Source organism: Triturus cristatus, chromosome 7 (genome assembly GCF_964204655.1).
Source record: "Triturus cristatus chromosome 7, aTriCri1.1, whole genome shotgun sequence".
NCBI classification, from domain to species: domain Eukaryota; kingdom Metazoa; phylum Chordata; class Amphibia; order Caudata; family Salamandridae; genus Triturus; species Triturus cristatus.
This window is the reverse complement of record NC_140590.1, coordinates 1167393220-1167411440: the sequence shown is the minus strand read 5'-3', so window position 1 is coordinate 1167411440 and position 18221 is coordinate 1167393220. Positions and strand designations below refer to the sequence as shown.

General features: G+C 45.8%; 1 protein-coding gene across 3 annotated transcripts in view; it reads right to left on the bottom strand.

The window, feature by feature from the left end:
• FBRS (fibrosin) overlaps positions 1-18221 on the bottom strand; it is a 460820-nt gene that overhangs the window by 86955 nt on the left and 355644 nt on the right. The window lies entirely within an intron of this gene.

Below are 18221 nucleotides of genomic sequence, written 5' to 3'. Positions count from 1 at the left end.
TGGTCTACTCCTAGAACAAAGTAGCCAAGCTATTAAGCTTTTACTTCAGAGTCACAGGTGATCTTCCAAAGTTAACAGGTGAGATCTTATTCTAGAATTGATATGTTATAAAACATGGTTCTTGTGTTGTCTGTGAGGACCATACAGGTGTTCTGCACTCACAGCAATAAAGTTGAGAACAGACCGGACCACCCTTGGCATCAAAAGGAACATACAATAAGCAGGCGTCTGCCAGGAACTAGAAAGCCCCACGTACAAATCCTGCAGTTGAGCTGGGCAATCAGTTATGGAAACTTCTGGCTGAGTAGAGGAAGTAAACAGGCTAGCGTCCAAATCTTTTTGTTGTCCAGGTACCACTCTAATAGGAAGAGATTGATGTGGTCATGCCAGTTTCAGTCACACTCAATATGGCTTTAGTGATACTGCATCAAGATGAATTAAATTACATTTATCAAAGCGCACACATACCCCAAGGCGTCAAAATGCTAAAATACTAGGGAATTCAAATGAGAAAAGCGCAAAAAAGATTATTCTATACTATGTCTGGAGATTACAGAGTGAAAAGGAATATGCTACTTACCAGTATGCATCTGTTCTTGGCATGTAGAGCTGCAGAGCCACACACTTAGGATAGTAGATCGCCATCTGGTGTTGGGCTCGGGTGCTTGCAGGTTGTCGTCGTCTTCGGAAGAAGTCTTTGGTCACGAGATAGGTGACTCCAGTGCGCATGGGCATCCACTCCATCCTCAGATTGTTTTTCGCCATGATAGGAAATGATGGAGTTTGTAAAAATAAAGAAAGGATGTCCATGTGTAATGTCTAAGTAAGACGATGCTGGAACAGATAAAGGTCCTGGGGAGGTGGGTGGGCGTGTATGGCTCTGCAGCTCTACATGCCAAGAACAGATGCATACTGGTAAGTAGCATAATCCGTTCGAGGCATATGAGCTGTAGATCACACACTTAGGATAGACTATATAGCAGTGTCCCCCCTAGCGGTGGTCACCTGTATCAGTTGCAGCAGTTTGGAATAAAGTTTTAAGGACAGCCTGACCCACAGAAGCTTGTTGTTTTGCTTGTACGTCAACACAGTAGTGTTTAGTGAAGGTGTGTGTTGTAGACCATGTGGCTGCCTTACAAATATCTTCTAAGGGAATGTTTCCTAAGAATGCCATGGAAGCCCCTATTTTGCGTGTGGAATGCGCTCTAGGGGGAACTGATAGTGTGCGTTTGTCCTTGTGGTAGCATATTTGGATACATTTAACTAGCCACCTGGCTATTCCGGATTTGGAAAAGGGGTTGCCTTTATGTGGTGGAGAGAAAGCAACAAACAATTGTTTGGTTTTGCGAAAAGATTTGGTTCTATCAATGTAATAAAGCAGGGCTCTTTTAACGTCTAAGGTATGAAGAGCTCTTTCAGCTACAGAGTCTGGATTTGGGAAGAACACTGGTAGCTCGACTGATTGGTTAAGATGGAACGGAGAAATGACTTTTGGTAGGAATTTAGGATTTGTTCTAAGAACCACTTTGTTACGGTGTAGCTGTAGGAATGGTTCTTGTATGGTTAAAGCCTGGATCTCACTTACCCTTCTAAGGGATGCGATAGCAATAAGGAACGCTACTTTCAATGTAAGGAACTGTAGTTCGCATTTATGCAGAGGTTCAAATGGGGGACCCATGAGCCTTGTGAGAACAATATTTAGGTTCCACACTGGAGAGGGTGGTAATCTGGGAGGAATAATCCTTTTAAGACCTTCCATGAAGGTTTTGATCGCTGGTACTCTAAATAATGACAAGTGATGTCGATTTTGTAAGTAGGCTGCTAATGCTGCTAGGTGGAGACGTATGGATGAGTACGCTAAATTACATCTTTGCAAGTGTAGTAAGTAGCAAATGATGTTCTGGATGGATGCATCCAGTGGGCGTATATCATTGTTAATGCAGTAAATGGCAAATCTTTTCCATTTTGCAGCGTAGCAGGCTCTAGTAGTAGGCCGTCTGGGCTCTTTTTATAATATTCATACAGTCTGGTGGTAGGTTGAGGTAACCGAACTCTAGGACTTCAGAAGCCAGATCGCTAGGTTCAGTTGATGTGGATCTGGGTGTCTGATTTCTCCATGGTTCTGGCTTAATAAGGACGGGGAGAGGCGCAGTTTTTGGTGTGGAACTAGAGAGAGTTCCAGCAGTGTTTTGAACCAGGGTTGACGCGCCCATGTGGGAGCCATTAGTATCAGCTTGAGAGACTGTTGCCCGAGTTTGCGTACCACGAATGGAATGAGTGGGAGAGGCGGAAAAGCGTACGCAAATCTGCCTGACCAGTTCATCCACATTGCATTGCCCTTCGACTGTGGGTGGGGAAGCCTGGCGGCGAAGGTTGGGCATTTTGCGTTTTCGTGGGTGGCGAACAGGTCTATGTCTGGTTGGCCCCATTTTTGGAAGAATGGGAGTAGGTCTTGTGGGTGTAATTCCCATTCGTGCATCTGTTGAGTTTGTCGACTCAACAGGTCGGCAATCTGATTGTGAACTCCTGGAAGGTGTTCTGCTAGCAGGTATATGTTCTGGGGAATGGCCCATCTCCAAATGTTCTGTGCGAGCTGGGACAGCTGGAGAGAATGTGTGCCTCCTTGTTTTTGTATGTAATACACGGCTGTCATGTTGTCCGTCCGGATGAGGACAGTTTTGTTCTGGAGATGTAATTGGAATGATTTTAGTGCTAGGAATACTGCCAGTAGCTCCAGGTAATTGATATGGAGCCTTTTCTGTTGAGTGGTCCATGTGCCCTGAGTGGTGTGTGTGTTAGGAGATGGGCTTCCCATCCTGTGAGAGATGCGTCGGTTGTCAGCACTATTTGTGTAAGAGGCTCTAAGAATGGCCGCCCTTTGGACAGGTTTATAGTGTTCCACCATTTTAGAGAGCGAGGTGAGCGGCTGTCCACCAACACCAGATCTGCCAGTTGTCCGTGAGCCTGATTCCACAGACCTGCTAGACATTCTTGCAAGGGACGCATTTGAAGTCTTGCATAAGGCACAATGAAGATGCATGACGCCATCATGCCTATGAGTTGCATGAACACTCTTGCTGGAAGAGAGTGTTGGGTTTGAAATTTTGCGATCAGAGCTTGTATTTTGGCTATCCTGGCTGGGCTGGGATATGCTAGTGCTTTGGAGGTATTTATTGTTGGCTTCCAGATATTGATGTATGTGGAAGGGTTGGAGATGAGATTTGGGATAGTTTATTGTGAATCCCAAGTTGTGTAAGATTTGAATAGTTTGGTGAGTGTGTAGGATGCATTTGTTGAATGAATTGGCTTTTATGAGCCAATTGTCTAGATATGGGATGACATGAATTTGTTGTCTCCGGAGATGCGCTGCTACTACTGCTAGGCATTTGGTGAATACTCTGGGCGCAGTTGATACCCCGAATGGAAGGACTGTAAACTGATAGTGTTATCCGTCCACCACAAATCTTAGATAGTTCCTGTGAGCAGGATGCATGGGGATGTGAAAATAGGCGTCCTTGAGGTCTAATGTGGCAAGGAAATCGCCTTGTTGTAGTAGTGGGAGTACTTGTTGAAGAGTGATCATCTGAAAATGATCTGAGTTTATGTACTGATTTAGGAGTCTGAGGTCCAGTATTGGTCTGAGCGTCTCGTCCTTTTTGGGGATTAGGAAGTACAGTGAGTATACCCCTGTACCCTGATGTTGTAAGGGAACTGGTTCTATTGCGTGTTTTTGAAGTAATGAGAGCACTTCTTGTTTGAGGAGCGTAAGATGGTCTGGTGACATATAGCGTTGCTTGGGTAGAATGTGTGTGTGTGTGTGTGTGTGTGTGTGTGTGTGTGTGTGTGGGGGGGGGTTAGTAGTGAGTTCCAGGCAATAACCATACTGGAAAATTTGTCTTACCCACTTGTCTGTTGTGATGGAGTTCCAGACAGGTAGGAACTGTCGTCTTCCCCCGACTGGAGTGGATTGGTCTGGGGGGAGTGGAGGTAAGTCACTGTTTTGTGGCGGGAGAGGTACGAGTGTTGGTACTGCCTCGACCTCGTCCCTTGGTGGTGTTTCCTCTATATCCTCCTCTAAAATATCCTCTACTGGGGGATGTTTTCGTAGAGGGTTTGAATGTGGAGGAGGTGTATGTTCCAATGTTTTTGGAGGCTCCTCTGTAGAAGGAGCGTCGAAAGGAGCCACGTGGTTGTGGAGACTGCAATGCTCCAATGGATTTACCAGTCTTGGTGTCTTTTTTCATTTTCTCAAGTGCAGTGTCTACTGCTGGTCCAAACAGTTGTTCTTGATTAAATGGTTGGCTAAGTATAGTAGTTTGTACTTCTGGCTTAAAGCCTGAAATGCATAGCCATGCATGGCGTCTAAGGAGTAGACTTCTGTTTATTGCCCTAGAGGCAGTGTCTGCGGCGTCAAGTGCACATGTAATTGAGGCATTTGAGATAAGTTTTCCCTCTAGTATAAGGTAATTTGCCTGGGCCTTGTATTGGTCTGGTAGGTGTTGTAGCAGGTCTTCTAACTGATCATAGTGAGCCCTATCGTAGCGTGCTAATAGGGCTTGGGTGTTGGCGATACGCCAATGATTAGCGGCTTGTGCTGCTACTCTTTTGCCCGATGCCTCTAATAGTTTGGATTTCTTGTCGGGGGGCAGTGTATCTCCCGTAGTTTGGGAGTTGGCGCGTTTCCTTGCGTTGGAAACGACCAGAGAATCCAGAGGGAGCTGCCCTTTGATGCAACAAGGATCTTCTGGGGCAGGTCTATATTTTTTCTCAATTCTTGGGTTGAGTACCCTGGCCTGTACGGGGTCTTTAAATACTTCTGTGGCGTGTTTTATGACCCCTTTAATCATGGGTAAAATTTGAACCGACTTCAGAGACTGTTCAAAAGTGTCTAAGAGGAAGTTTTCCTCGGGTGCATCGGAGAGCATGGTGACGCCATGATAAAGTGCTGCTCTGTGTACTAGTTGTCCAAACCCCAGGTGGTCATCTGGAGGTGATGGTTTGGAGGGATAGGGTGTAGGGTCAGGCATATCTGGTAGAGGGTATGCCCAGTCGTCCAATGGTACGGTATCTGGATTTGTGAACCGATCATTAAGATCATCAGGATCACCCCCTTCCCCTAGGTCATCATCATCATCCTGTGGGGGTGGTGTATGTGATGGAGATGGTAGAGGTAATGGTGTAGGCAGAGGGGGTGGGGTAGGAGGTGGTACAGGAGAGGAAGGAGGAATTGGTGATGTTGCAGAGTCCTCCTTTTTTATAGGAACTGGGGCAGGTGTTGTATCCGGTTTCCGTTTCCTACAAGGTACAGCAGTGACATGTGCAGTTTTTGGATTAATATAGATCTTTTTTGTGTTGGATCTGGGTGGAAAAGTTCTTGGTCTTCAGAACCAGACTTTGGTGCAGATTTTTTCGGTTCCGATCGAGGTATTGGGTGATCGGTAGAGTCTTTGGCTTTAGGAGGTGTATTATAGTCCTTAGCCGGTGGTTTTGGCGCCGATGAAGGTTTCGGCGGCGAAGTTGAGTCTTAGAGCTTGGGAGCTTTCGGTGCCGGTTTGTCTATGGGCCTCGGTGTTTTCGGAGCCGAAGGCGGTTTCGGTGCTGAGAAGTCTTGTGTCTTCGGTGCCGGTGGCACAATGATATGTGGTTTGCTCGGGCCCGAGCCACTGGAAGGCTTGTGTTTCTTCGGAGCCGAGCCCGAAGGCGGGGCTTCTGAAGGGTGTTTTCGGTCTCGACTGGGGCCAGCTGGCGAAGTCTTGACCAATGCCTTTGGTTTTGGAGGGGTTGGGGTAGGGTTTAGTGGTACTCACGCGTTGGCCCAGAGTATTGGGGTCGTCTGAGTCGTCTGCTTCTGAGATAATTTGAAGTTCCTCGGAATCTTCTTCCGGGACATCGGGACCCTTATCGAAGAGGTTTTCTGGTTCCGGGGCTGGTCTGTGTGCCATGATATGGCGTCGAGCTCTTCGATCCCGAATAGTCTTTTTGGATCGAAATGCGGCGCAGGCTGGACAGCTGGACTCGTTGTGTTCCGGCGACAGGCACAGGTTGCAGACCTTATGATGGTCACTGTGTGGGAATTTTGCTCCGCACTGGGGGCATTTTTTAAATTGCGTCCTTTCCATGAGCCGTAGGCCTCACGGCGCGGATAGGTCCAATCGCCCGCGTCGACGTCCGGAACCGGTCCGATGAATTCGATGTCGAGTGAAGGTGCCTCGATGTAGTTTTGTAAAAGTTTTTCGCTTCGAAAGCTTGTTCTTGAAGTTTTCTACCGGAGTGGAAAAGTTACATCCGAACCCAATGGCGGAAAAAAACAATCTGAGGATGGAGTGGATGCCCATGCGCACTGTAGTCCAAGGGAGGAGTCACCTATCTCGTGACCAAAGACTTCTTCCGAAGAAAAACAACAACTTGCAAGCATCCAAGCCCAACACCAGATGGCAATCTACTATCCTAAGTGTGTGATCTGCAGCTCATATGCCTCGAACACAAGGTTTCAGTACTTTTCTAAAGGTGGCATGGGAATCCAGGCTAGAGACCTGCTGGGGGAGAGAATTCCACAACTTGGCTGTAGCAAATGAGAAGGCTCTACCTTCCCATCTTGCCTTCTGAAATTTGGGGATAACTACCCAACTTCTATTTGCCGATTGAAGTCTAGAGGAGAATTAACCCCAGAACACAGATTTCATTGCTCCAGGGCCCGAATCATGAAAAGCCTTATGACCAAGGCATAAAGCTTTAGACCAAATGTGCTTTTTGTACTGGTAACTAGTGCAGCTTGATTAGTTCGGCTGATACTGACAGGTATTTAGGGATGTCTAGAATTAGTCTTGGTGCTGCATTATTAACTGTTTGCAACTTGATCAAAGAAGAGTTGATACCAAGATATAATACACTGTAGTAGTCATGTCTAAATGATATAAATACCAGTAATGCTTGTTTGCATGCCGATGACGGAATATATGATAAAACTTTGCGCAGGATCCTAATGATGCAGAAACGGGTGGAAGCTATGCGGTGCCTGCTTAGTGTCCACAATAACACCTAGATTTTTTGCGGAGTCATTGGGGATCTGCAATGGTCCTAGTATCTCTGGTCACCAATTGGCGTTCCATATGGATTGTTGATTACCAAAAAATAGGATCTCAGTCTTGTCCCCATTTAATTATAAACAATTCTCTCATCCACTTAGCCACCATCTCAATACAATTGTTGAAACTGGCTGCAAAGGACTCATTGTCTTCAGTGATAGAAGGATAATGTTACTTACCCAGAAATCATCTGTTCTTGGCATGTAGAGCTGTAGATTCACCTGCTTTGCATACTCCTGCCATCTAGTGTTGGGTCCGGATGTATGCAAGTTGTTTTTGTTTGAAGATGTCTTTCCAGTCACGAAGTAGGTGACTCCTCCTTTCGGTGATAGTGCTCATGGGCATCGACTCCATTGTTACATAGTTTGCCGCAGAGGGTGAGAATGGAGTAGTAGTAAAGAATAGATATGTCCATGCGTGTGTATGTAAATTAACTAGAGAACTACAGCAGATACAGGTATCCGGGTGGGCGCATGTGAATCTACAGCTCTACATGCCAATGACAGATGCTTACTGGGTAACATTATCCCTTCGAGGCATGTGAGCTGTAGATCACATGCTGTGTATAGACTAAATAGCAGTATCCTTCCAACGCGGTGGCTATCCTGTAGCTGTTGGAGTTGTCTGAAAATAGTGTCTTAAGTACTGCTTGACCCACATTGGCTTGTTGTCTCGCTAACACATCTACACAATAGTGTTTAGTGAATGTGTGTTGTGTAGACCATGTTGCAGCTTTGCAAATGTCAACGGGAATGTTTCCCAAAAAAGCCAAAGTGGCCCCTAGCCTGCGAGTGGAATGTGCCCTAAGGGGTACAGTTAGAGCTCTCTTTGGTTTCGCATAGCAGGTTTCAATGCTTTTAACAATCCACCTTGCAATACCCGATTTGGAAATAGGATTGCCATTGTATGGTGGTGCAAAAGCATCAAAGATTTGTTTTGTTTTACAAAACGATTTTGTCCTTTCAATGTAGTACAAGAGTGCTTTCCTAGCATCTAAGGTGTTTAAAGCTCGTTCTGCCACTGAATCAGGTTGAGGGAAGAATATGGGTAATTCTACTGAATGATTTATGTGAAATGCAGATACTACCTTAGGTAAAAATGTAGGATTGGTATGAAAATCCACTTTGTCTGTGTAGTTGGAAAAATGGTTCTTGTATGGTTAATGCATGTAATTCACTCACTCTCCTTAAAGAAGTGATTGCAATGAGGAAAGCGGTTTTCCGGGAGAGGAACTGTGGTTCACATTTGTGCATGGGCTAATAAGGTGAGCCCATTATAATTGTGAGGACTAGGTTAAGAAACCACACTGGAGCAGTTGGAAGTTTAGGTGGTATGACTCTTAAGTCCTTACATGAAGGCTTTGATCACTGGTACCTTAACGACAAATGCTGTCTATTTTGTAGATATGCAGCTATTGCCGCTAGGTGTAGTCTGATGGAGGTGTAAGCCAACGCGGACTGTTGCAAGTGTAACAGATAGCAGACGATGTTTTGTATGGCAGCATCAAGAGGGTTGATATGATTGTTACCACAATAAACAACAAATCGCTTCCACTTAGCTGCGTAGCAGGCCCTTGTAGTGAGTGTTCTAGCCTCCCTAATGATAGTCATATACAGTCTGGTGTAAAGTGCAAGTAACCAAACTCTAAGATTTCAGGAGCCAGATCGCGAGGTTCAGCTGTTTGGGATCTGGAGGTCCGAGTTCTCCATGGCTCTGTGTGAGGTGAATGGAGGTTAAACACTTGATGCAGAACCAGAGATCGATCCAACAGGGTTGTGAACCAAGGTTGACGTGTCCATGTGGGAGCTACTAGGATTAGTGTGAGGGACGTTTGCCTGAGCTTGTGAACCACTAATGCAATGAGTGGGAGAGGTGGAAAAGCGTAGGCAAATATCCCTGACCAGTTCATCCATAGTGCATTGCCCTTAAATTGCGGGTGTGGGTACCTGGATGCGATGTTTTGGCATTTTGGTATGTAGCGAACAGGTCTATGTGAGGGACTCCCCAACTTTGAAAGTATGGGAGGAGAACCTGAGAGTGGAGTTCCCATTCGTGTATTTGCTGCCTCTGCCTGCTGAGGCGATCTGCAATCTGGCTGTTCACTCCTGGGAGGTGTTTCGCTAGGAGATAAAGTTGGTGGTGAATGGCCCACCTCCAGATGTCTTGGGCTAAGTGGGACAGCTGGAGAGAGTGCCCCCCCCCCCCCCCCCCGTTTTTGTATGTAATACATAGCTGTCATGTCTGTACGAACCAAGACCGCTTTGCCCTCCAGGTGAGTCTGAAACGCCTCGAGGGCTAGAAAGATTGCAAGCAGCTCTAGATGATTGATGTGGAGCAACTTCTGCTGTTGATTCCACAGGCCTTGCACTGTGTGATGTTGTAGATGAGCTCCCCTAGCCAGTGAGGGACGCGTCCACTGTCAATACTATCTGTGGAACCGGGTCTATGAACGGCCATCCTTTTGACAACTTTTGTGTGTTCCGCCACTGCAGAGAGCGAGGAGTATGGCCCCTTACCAACACTAGATTGGTCAATGGACCCTGTGACTGTTTCCACTGACTGGCTAAGCATTCTTGAAGTGGACACAGGTGCAGCCTGGAATGGGGACGATTATGATGCAAGATGCCATCATTCCCATCAGTTTCATATAAAACGGAGCTGGAATCCAATGATTGGGTTGAAACTGGAGAACTAAAGCCTGAATATTTCGAATTCTGACCGCACTGGGGAAGGCCAGAGATTATTGAGTATCTAGAGTGGCTCCTGGGTAGTCCCGAGTATTGGCTGGTTGTAGATGCAATTTTGTCACATTGATTCTGAATCCTAGTTGATGTAGTAACTGAATCGTTCTGAAATTCTGCTGAAGACATAGCTGATAAGTGCTGGCTTTGATGAGCCAGTCGTCCAAGTATGGGAAGAAATGGATGCTTTGTCTTCTTAGGTGAGCAGCTACTACCGCCTGACACTTTGTGAAGACTCTGTGGACCTTGAACTGGTAGTGTAGACCCGCTACCACAAACCTGAGGAATTTGCGATGAGCGAGGTGGGTTGGAATATGAAAATAGGCATCTTTTAAATCTTGATTAGACAGAAAGCCGCCTTTCGTCAGCAGAGGAAGTAGTTGAAGTGTTACCATGTGGAAATGATCTGACTGAATGTAAAGATTGAGTTCTCTGAGATCTAATATTGGTCTAAGAGAACCATCTTTTTGGGGTATTGGGAAGTAAAAGTAGTACACGCCCGACCCATGATGTTGGGGTTGCACAGGCTCTATAGCCCCTTTTAGAAGTAGAGACTGAACCTCTTGTTTGGGGAAGTGTAGGTGATCTGGTGAACGTTTGTATGACTTTGGTGGAATGTTTGGAGGAGTGTTGATGAACTCAAGGCAGTAACCAGAACGGATAATTTGTAGTACCCAATTATCTGTTATTGACTGCCAGACTGGTAGGAAATCGGACAGTCTTACCAGACAGGTTTTAAGCGGTCGGGGGGAAGCAGAGGCAAGTCACTGATTTGCATTGGATAGGGGAGGCGCGTGTGTTTGAACCCCTGCCTCTGTAACAGCCTCTGAAGAAACCCTAGATGGAGAGGGATGATTATTGCCCTTATAGGTGGAGGTGGTCTCCGAGGAAGTATTTTTAGAACCTCCGCAGTAAAAAGAGCGCCGAAAGGAATCACAGCTTTGTGTTGACTGAAGGGCTACCATGGACTTGGCCACTTCAGTGTCTTTCTTCATTTTCTCTAGTTTAGAATCTACCACTGGGCCAAATAGATGTTCCTTATCAAAAGGGTGCATTTAATATGGAGGTTTGAATCCAGATAGCGAAGTCAGACATGCCTTCTTAAGAGGACTCTGGTGTTTATAGCTCTAGCAGCAGTGTCTGCAGCATCTAGGGCGCATCTTATTGCGTTGTTAAAAATAAGTTGTCCTTCACGCACCAGGTCTTGTGCTTTAGATCTGTGTTCCTGGGGCAAATATTGGATCAATTGCTCAAACTCATCCCAGTGCGCACAGTCGTATCGTGCTAGCAATGCCTGAGTGTTGGAGACACGCCAGAAGCTCGCTGCCTGAGGCCACCCTTTTCCCCGAAGCATCAACAAGTTTTGATTCTTTATCAGGGGGGGGAGCATCTGCTGTTTGGGAGTTGGATCTTTTCCTTGCATGGGACACAACCAGGCAGTCTAGTGGCAACTGTCCCATTATATATACTGGGTCCAATGGTGCTGGCTTGTACTTCTTGTCTACTCTAGGGGTGAGAATACAAGCTCTCACGGGGTCATTAAAGATGTCATCTACATGCTTGTTCATCATGAGCATGGGTAGTGTGTGTGTGATGACTTCTGCATGGTACTGAGGGTTTCAAAGAGGACATCCTCTTCTAAGGATTCTTTATTTAGCTGCACCCCATGGTAGTGGGCAGCTCTACCCAGTAATTCAATGAAGCCTACACTGTCAACTGGTGGTAGGGTAAAAGTCTGGATCATTGCCTGTGGACGAATGTGTTTTAATCGTCCCTAGGGTCCTGTAGAGGCAAATTATCTCCATCATCCTGGTTGTCAGGTGTATGTGGTGGTGAATGTTCAGGTGAAATTGGTTGAAACTGAGGGGAAGGAGGTGACTGAAGAGGAGGAGGGAGGTGACTGAAGAGGAGGAGGGAAAGGGTTAGTTCCAACAGTTCTTTTTCTTCAAAGGAATGTGATATTCCTGTTCTCTATCAGCCACTCTCTTTAAAGTCACTTTAGTGGTGATATGTCCAGTCTGTGGATGAATAAACAACACTTTCTGTTTCGGATCCGGTTCATCGATAAGAGCATCAAAACTGTGCTTTTCCAGTGTTTGGCACATCTGACTCTTTCGACGCAGAAGTTTTCGGTGCCGGAGTGGTAAGTGCCGGTTTCTTTGGATCCGAAGTGTGTTTCGAGGCTGAATGGTGGGGGTTGGTGCCCGAAGGTCTCGGCTCGGAGCATGATTTGGAGGGAGTGTTTTCGGAGTCGGAAGGCTTTTTAGTAGGCTTCGGTGCAGAGCCAGAAGGAGGGGTGTCGGAAGCGTGGTTTCGGTGCCGACCAGAGTCCGGAGGCGCGGGTTGAACCGGAGCCTTCTTTTTATGTGGAGTTGTGTCTTGGGACGAAGGGGGAGCGCTACTCATGTTAAGTTGTCCAAGTGGGATGTCGTCCTCTTGGTCAGAGTAGAACTCTGAGATGGCGACTAGCTCCTGCTTCTCCGTGGTTCCCTTGGCCTCCCCAGCCTCTTCGTCTGATTGGTGCCCGAAGATATCCGGAATGGAGCTTGTGTGCTGGCTCTGCATGTCGTGACATCGAGCCAGACGGTCACAAAATGTTTTCTTGGAGCGGAAAGTCTGGAACGGGTCACAGTCTTGTTCTTTGTGTGTGGGGTACAATGGATAGTTTACTTGTCGGTGTAGTTTTGCAGCTTGAAGAACTTTCTGGATTCACTATGCTGGGCATTATTCCGCCATCTAGTGGTTGGGTCCGGAATTGTAGTATTTCTTTTTTTTGTTGGTGGGCGTCGGCGACTTAGTACCATTTGGTTTCCTTCTGTGACGTCGACGGCATCCTCCGGAAGCTCCCACCTTTGGTAGCCATTTTCGGATTCTTTTTTTTTTCTTATTTGCTGTCTCTCTTCTTCATCTTTCCTCCTTATATGTCTCTTCCTTGGCGGAGGAGGGTGGGCTCGCTAGTGAATCCAGAAAGTTCTTCAAGCTCCAAAACTACACCGACAGGGAAGAAACTATTCGTTTTGCAGCGTGAATCTTTCTGGATTCACTATGCTGTGCATAGACTTTGTAGCGGTTTGCTAGTCTTGTGGCAGTTGGGTGGACGATAAACTTTGGTTTGAAAATAGATGCTGTAAGACCTTTTGTCCTACTTGTGCCTCTTTGTTCATTTGAATGTCCACACAGTAATGTTTGGTGAATGTGCATACCGAAGACCATGTTGCTGCCATGCAAATGTCTTGGAGTGTTAGCAAGAAAGGCAATAGTTGCTCCTTTCTTCCTTGTTGAATGCGCTAGTGGCGCCCCTTGTAAAGTTTGTCCTGCTTGTGTGTGGCACAATTGTATGGCTTGTGCTATCCATCTTGCGATTGTGTTCTTGGTAACTGGTCTTCCAAGAAACTCTTTGCAAAGGATACAAATAGCAGTTTTATTTTTCTGCATTCTTTAGTCTTTTCCACGTAATATATGACCGCTCTTCGTGCGTCAAGTATGTGCAAAGACCGCTTTGTCTTTAGGGTTGTGATAGAAACTTGGTATTTGTATACTTTGGTTTATGTGGAATTTTGACACCACCTTTGGCATGAATTGTGGATCTGTCCTCATGACAATTCTGATACTATGCATCTGGAAGTAGGGTCCCTGTAATGTTAGTGCCTGCAGCTCACTAACTACGCAAGGATGTTATTGTCACTAAAATGGTGTCTTTATTGCAAGCATTTGTAGCATTGCTTTGTGTAAGGGTTCAAAAGGTGCTCTCATCATTTCTGCCAGAACGATGTTCAGATTCCAAGCAGGCGGTGGTACCATTTTTGGTGGTTCGATCCTTTTTGCACCCTCTAGGAAACTTTTGACCACATGTGAGGTGAAGCTTTCCCTTGTTTCTCCTCTTGTATACGCTACTATTGCAGCTAAATGTACTTTGTGATGAAAAACTCAATTTACTTTGTAGCAAATGTGTGAGATATTTTAGCACTGTTCTTTCCTTTGTAATCTTTTTTGAAAGACGCCTTTGAAGAAACCATTGCGTGTAACTCATTTTTCTGAATAACATTTTCTTGTTGTTGGTTTCCTAGCTTCTCTTAGAACCGCCATTGTGCTTTCTGGTAGTTTGAGATGCGTGAATTCCAAGTCTTCAGGAGCCATGCTGCTAGGCCTAGGCTCTCTGGTTCCAGATAAAGCACTTTCCCGTTCTGCATTGTTAGAAAATCCTTTCTTCTTGGAAGTTTGTGCATGGTTTTCTCTTAGATTTCCATTCTGGGGTGTTGCAAATATGTCCATTTGTGGTGTTCCCCATTTTTTGAAAATTGTTTGCAGTTCTGCTTGGTTCAGTTACCACTCGTGGGATACTGTTTGTCTGTTCAGCTTGTCCGTTTCTAGATTGTCCTTCCCTGGTAGGTGTATCGCTAAGATGTCTATTTCCCTTGGAATTGCCCATCTCCAAATCTGTTGTGCTAGCGTCGAAAGTGCAACAGAGCGAGTCCCTCCTGGTTTGTTTATGTAGAACATTGTTGTAGTGTTGTCCGTTTGTACCAACACCCTTTTCCCGTATAGCTGCTTCTGAAAGGCTTTTAAGGCGAAGAACAGTTTTTAGTTCCAAGATATTGATGTTTCACCGCATCCTGTGGTGTCCACAATCCCCTTACTTTGAGATTGTCCACGTGTGCTCCCCATCCCACTACGGACGCATCTGTTGTTATGGTCACTGTTGGTGTAAAAAACCCTCCACTGTGCTAGGTTTGCTTTGTTCCACTATGCCATCTCCTGATGAACTCTGTGACAACCACTAGATCCTTCCAACTCTCTGTAGCTTGTGACCATTGTGTTTGGAGACATTCTTGAAATGGTCTCATGTGCAGACGAATATTGGGAACTAAATGAATGCATGATGCCATCATTCCTAGTAATTTCCCCACCATCCTCACTGTCAGATGACGCCCCTTCTGGTACAGAGGAGTCTCCTTCAATAGGGCTGATATTCGTATCTCGCTGGGGAATGCTTTCCCCAATAGTTTTTATCTCTGCACCCAAGAACACCTTCTTGCGTTCCGGTTCCATTTACTATTTTTCCCCGTGTATGGACAAACCGAGCTGAACTAGTGTCTATACCACTTGTTGTATATACTGTTTGCACAGGCGGTATGAGTTTGCCCTTACTAACCGTCTAAGTAGGGGTAAACATGAATTCCTTGTCTTCTGAGATGTGCTGCTACTGTTGCCAGGCACTTTGTGAACACCCTTGGTGCCAATTTTAGGCCGAAGGCTAGAACCTTGAATTGGTAGTGTTCGTTGACTACGACAAATCTTAATAGCTTTGTGTCTTTTGTTCATTGGGATGTGCAGGTACGAATCCTTTAAGTCTAATGTTGCCATGTAATCTCCTGTTTGTACCCGAGGTAGTACTTCCTGTAGGGTAGTAATTTTGAATTTTTGAGTCTTTATGAATTTGTTCAGAAACCTTAGGTCTAATTTTGGCCTTAATGTCTCATCCACCTTTGGAATTAGGAAGAATGTTGAATATACTCCTTTGTTCTTTTCTCTGTGCGGTACGTGCTCTATCGTATGTTTTTCCTTTAAATCTTGCACCTCCTTGAGTAGGCAAGATAGTTCTTCCCTGGAATGTCCTTTTCTTTGGTGCTTTGTCTGGAGGTTGTTTGCTTAGCTCTACGCAGTATCCGTACCGTATTAGGTTTTAAAATCCACTTGTCTGTGGTCATTTCCCTCCATTTTTGATGGTAAAATTGCAGTCTGCCTCCAACTGGGGTGCTATGTTGGAGGATCTGTAAAGTTGTGTCTGTGTGTACCCTCAGTATTGGTGAGTGTACTGTTTTTAGCTTGAAGTCACTTTGTTGAGGTTTGTTGTCCTCACCTTTGTGGTTGTCCTTTGCCACTGAAGTGCCCACGAAAGGATGCTCTGCCTTGGTACTGCCAGTTTTGCTGTTGTCCCTTCAGTGTACCCTGGTTTCCAGATTGGTAGGTTTTCTGAAAACCCCGATGAGAGGTAGTTGGTTGTTGAGTACCTCTGCCTGCTGGTCTCCTTGATGGTGTTCCTCTTCGTAGGCCTATAAACTGGAGCATCCCCATGGACCTCGCAATTTTGTCTTTTTTCAATTGATTGAGTTTCTCATCCACTACACTTCAATTGCTCCACATTGAATGGGGAGTTGATGTTGCTCGGAACTTCAGTCTTGAATCCAGAACTTCGAAGCCATGCGTTTCTCCTTTCTGTGATTCCAATCATTATTTATCTGCTGGATGTTTCGACAGCATCTAAGGCAGATTTTAAGCATGCATTTGCGATATTCTTCCCTCCCTCTACCAGGTTGGTAGCTCGGTTTTGGAATTGTTCAGGAAGGTGTTTCAGCAGCTCTCCTACTACTTCCTAATGTTGGTAGGCATGTCGGTTCAATAGTGCATTTGAATTGGCTATGCGCCATTGATTGGCTTCACTCCTCTCCACTTTTCTTCCTACCAGGTCCATCCTTTTGCTTCCTGTCTGGAGGTGGACCTACCGTAGCAGGGACATTAGCGCTTTTCCTTGCCGATGATGCAATAATGGAGTCCGCCAACACCGATCCCCTGATGTAGAAGGGGTCTTTACAAGAGTGTTTGTACTTCTTTTCAGCACTTGGAGTTATAGCTTTGCATATAGCTGGCTACTTGAATGCCTCCTTTCCCTGATCTAGTAAGCTTGGTAGCATTGGGAGAAATTGGTTTCTCGATTGTGTAGGCATTAGTGTCTCTAATAAAAAACATGACTCTGGTTTTTCCTCCTCCAGAGGCACCCCCCATACATGTCTGCTGCCTTCTTAACCAATTGATTATACATGCCAATGTCATCTGGATGTGAAAGCCTGGAAAGATGCGTCTCCACAGCCTCCTCCGGTGGTTCGGCGTCGAGATCTTGCCATTGGAGGTCTTGATTCTCAGATTGCCGATTCCTCATACGTTTGGTCATCTTCATCGACGTCGTCCCCGAAGAAGAATGATTCTTCTTCTTCCTCGACTGGCTCTGGGGTTGTCGGTGGAATTATGTCCTCGATGACTGTCTCCCCTGCTGTATCGAATAGTTTACCTGTCGGTGTAGTTTTGCAGCTTGAAGATCTTTCTGGATTCACTATGCTGTGCATTATTCCGCGATCCGGTGGTTGGGTCCGGATTCGTAGTCTTTTGTTTTTTTTGTTATTTTTTTTGTAGCCCAGGTGGGCGTCGACGTCCCACCATTTGGTGTACCTCTCGTGACGTCGGCGTGCTTCCTGCGGAAGTCCCACCTTTGGGGCGCCATCTTCGGGTTCTTTTTCCCTTCCTCTTTTTTTTTTTTTTTTTACCCTAGGCGTTTTTGTAATTTCCCTTTTATATATCCTTTCAGTATTATCTTGTTATTTTAGTCTTTGTCCTTCCACCTTTTTCTCCTGCCTTATCTTCCTGGCGGAGGTGGGTGGGTTCGCTAGTGAATCCAGAAAGATCTTCAAGCTGCAAAACTACACCGACAGGTAAGAAACTATTCGTTTTGCAGCGTGAATCTTTCTGGATTCACTATGCTGTGCATAGATTTTGTAGCGGTTTCTTATCTCTGTGGCGGCTGGGTGGAAGATGAGCGTTGGTCGTTGAATATATGTTGGAGCACCTTCTGTCCTACTTGTGCTTCCTTGTTCATCTGTATATCCACGCAGTAGTGCTTGGTGAACGTGTGCACCGAAGCCCATATTGCCGCCAGGCATATGTCTTGAATGGGTGTATTTGCCAGAAAGGCAATTTTTGCTCCCTTCTTCCTTGTGGAGTGGGCCCGTGGCCCCTCGGATAGTTCTTGCCCTGCCTGTTTGTGGCAGAATTGTATTGTTAGTGCAATCCATCGTGCGATGGTGCTTTGTCACTGGTCTACCCAGAAAGCTCGTTGCGAAGGACACAAAAAACTGCTTGGTTTTCCTGTGTTTTGGTTCTCTCGATGTAGTGCATCACCGCCCTTCTAGCGTCTAGAGTATGCAGTGCCCTTTCTGCGCTTGTTGCTAGGTTCTGAAAGAAACTTGGTATTTGAATTGTCTGATTTATATGGAATGCGGACATCACCTTTGGCATGAAGTGTGGGTCCATTCTCATTACGACTCTGTCCTTGTGTATCTGGATGTAGGGCTCTTGCAGCGTTAGCGCTTGCAGTTCGCTTACTCTGCGCAGTGAGGATATTGCCACCAGAAAGGCTGTCTTCATTGTTAGCATTTGAAGGGAGGCCTTGTGAATGGGCTCAAAGGGCGCCTTCATAAGTTCCGTAAGGACTATGTTGAGGTTCCATACCGGAGGCGGTATCCTCTTTGGTGGCGCTATTCTTTTTGCCCCTTCCAGGAATCTCTTTACTACTCGTGACGTAAAGAAACTCCCTCCTGTCTCACCTCGTGTGTAAGCTACGATC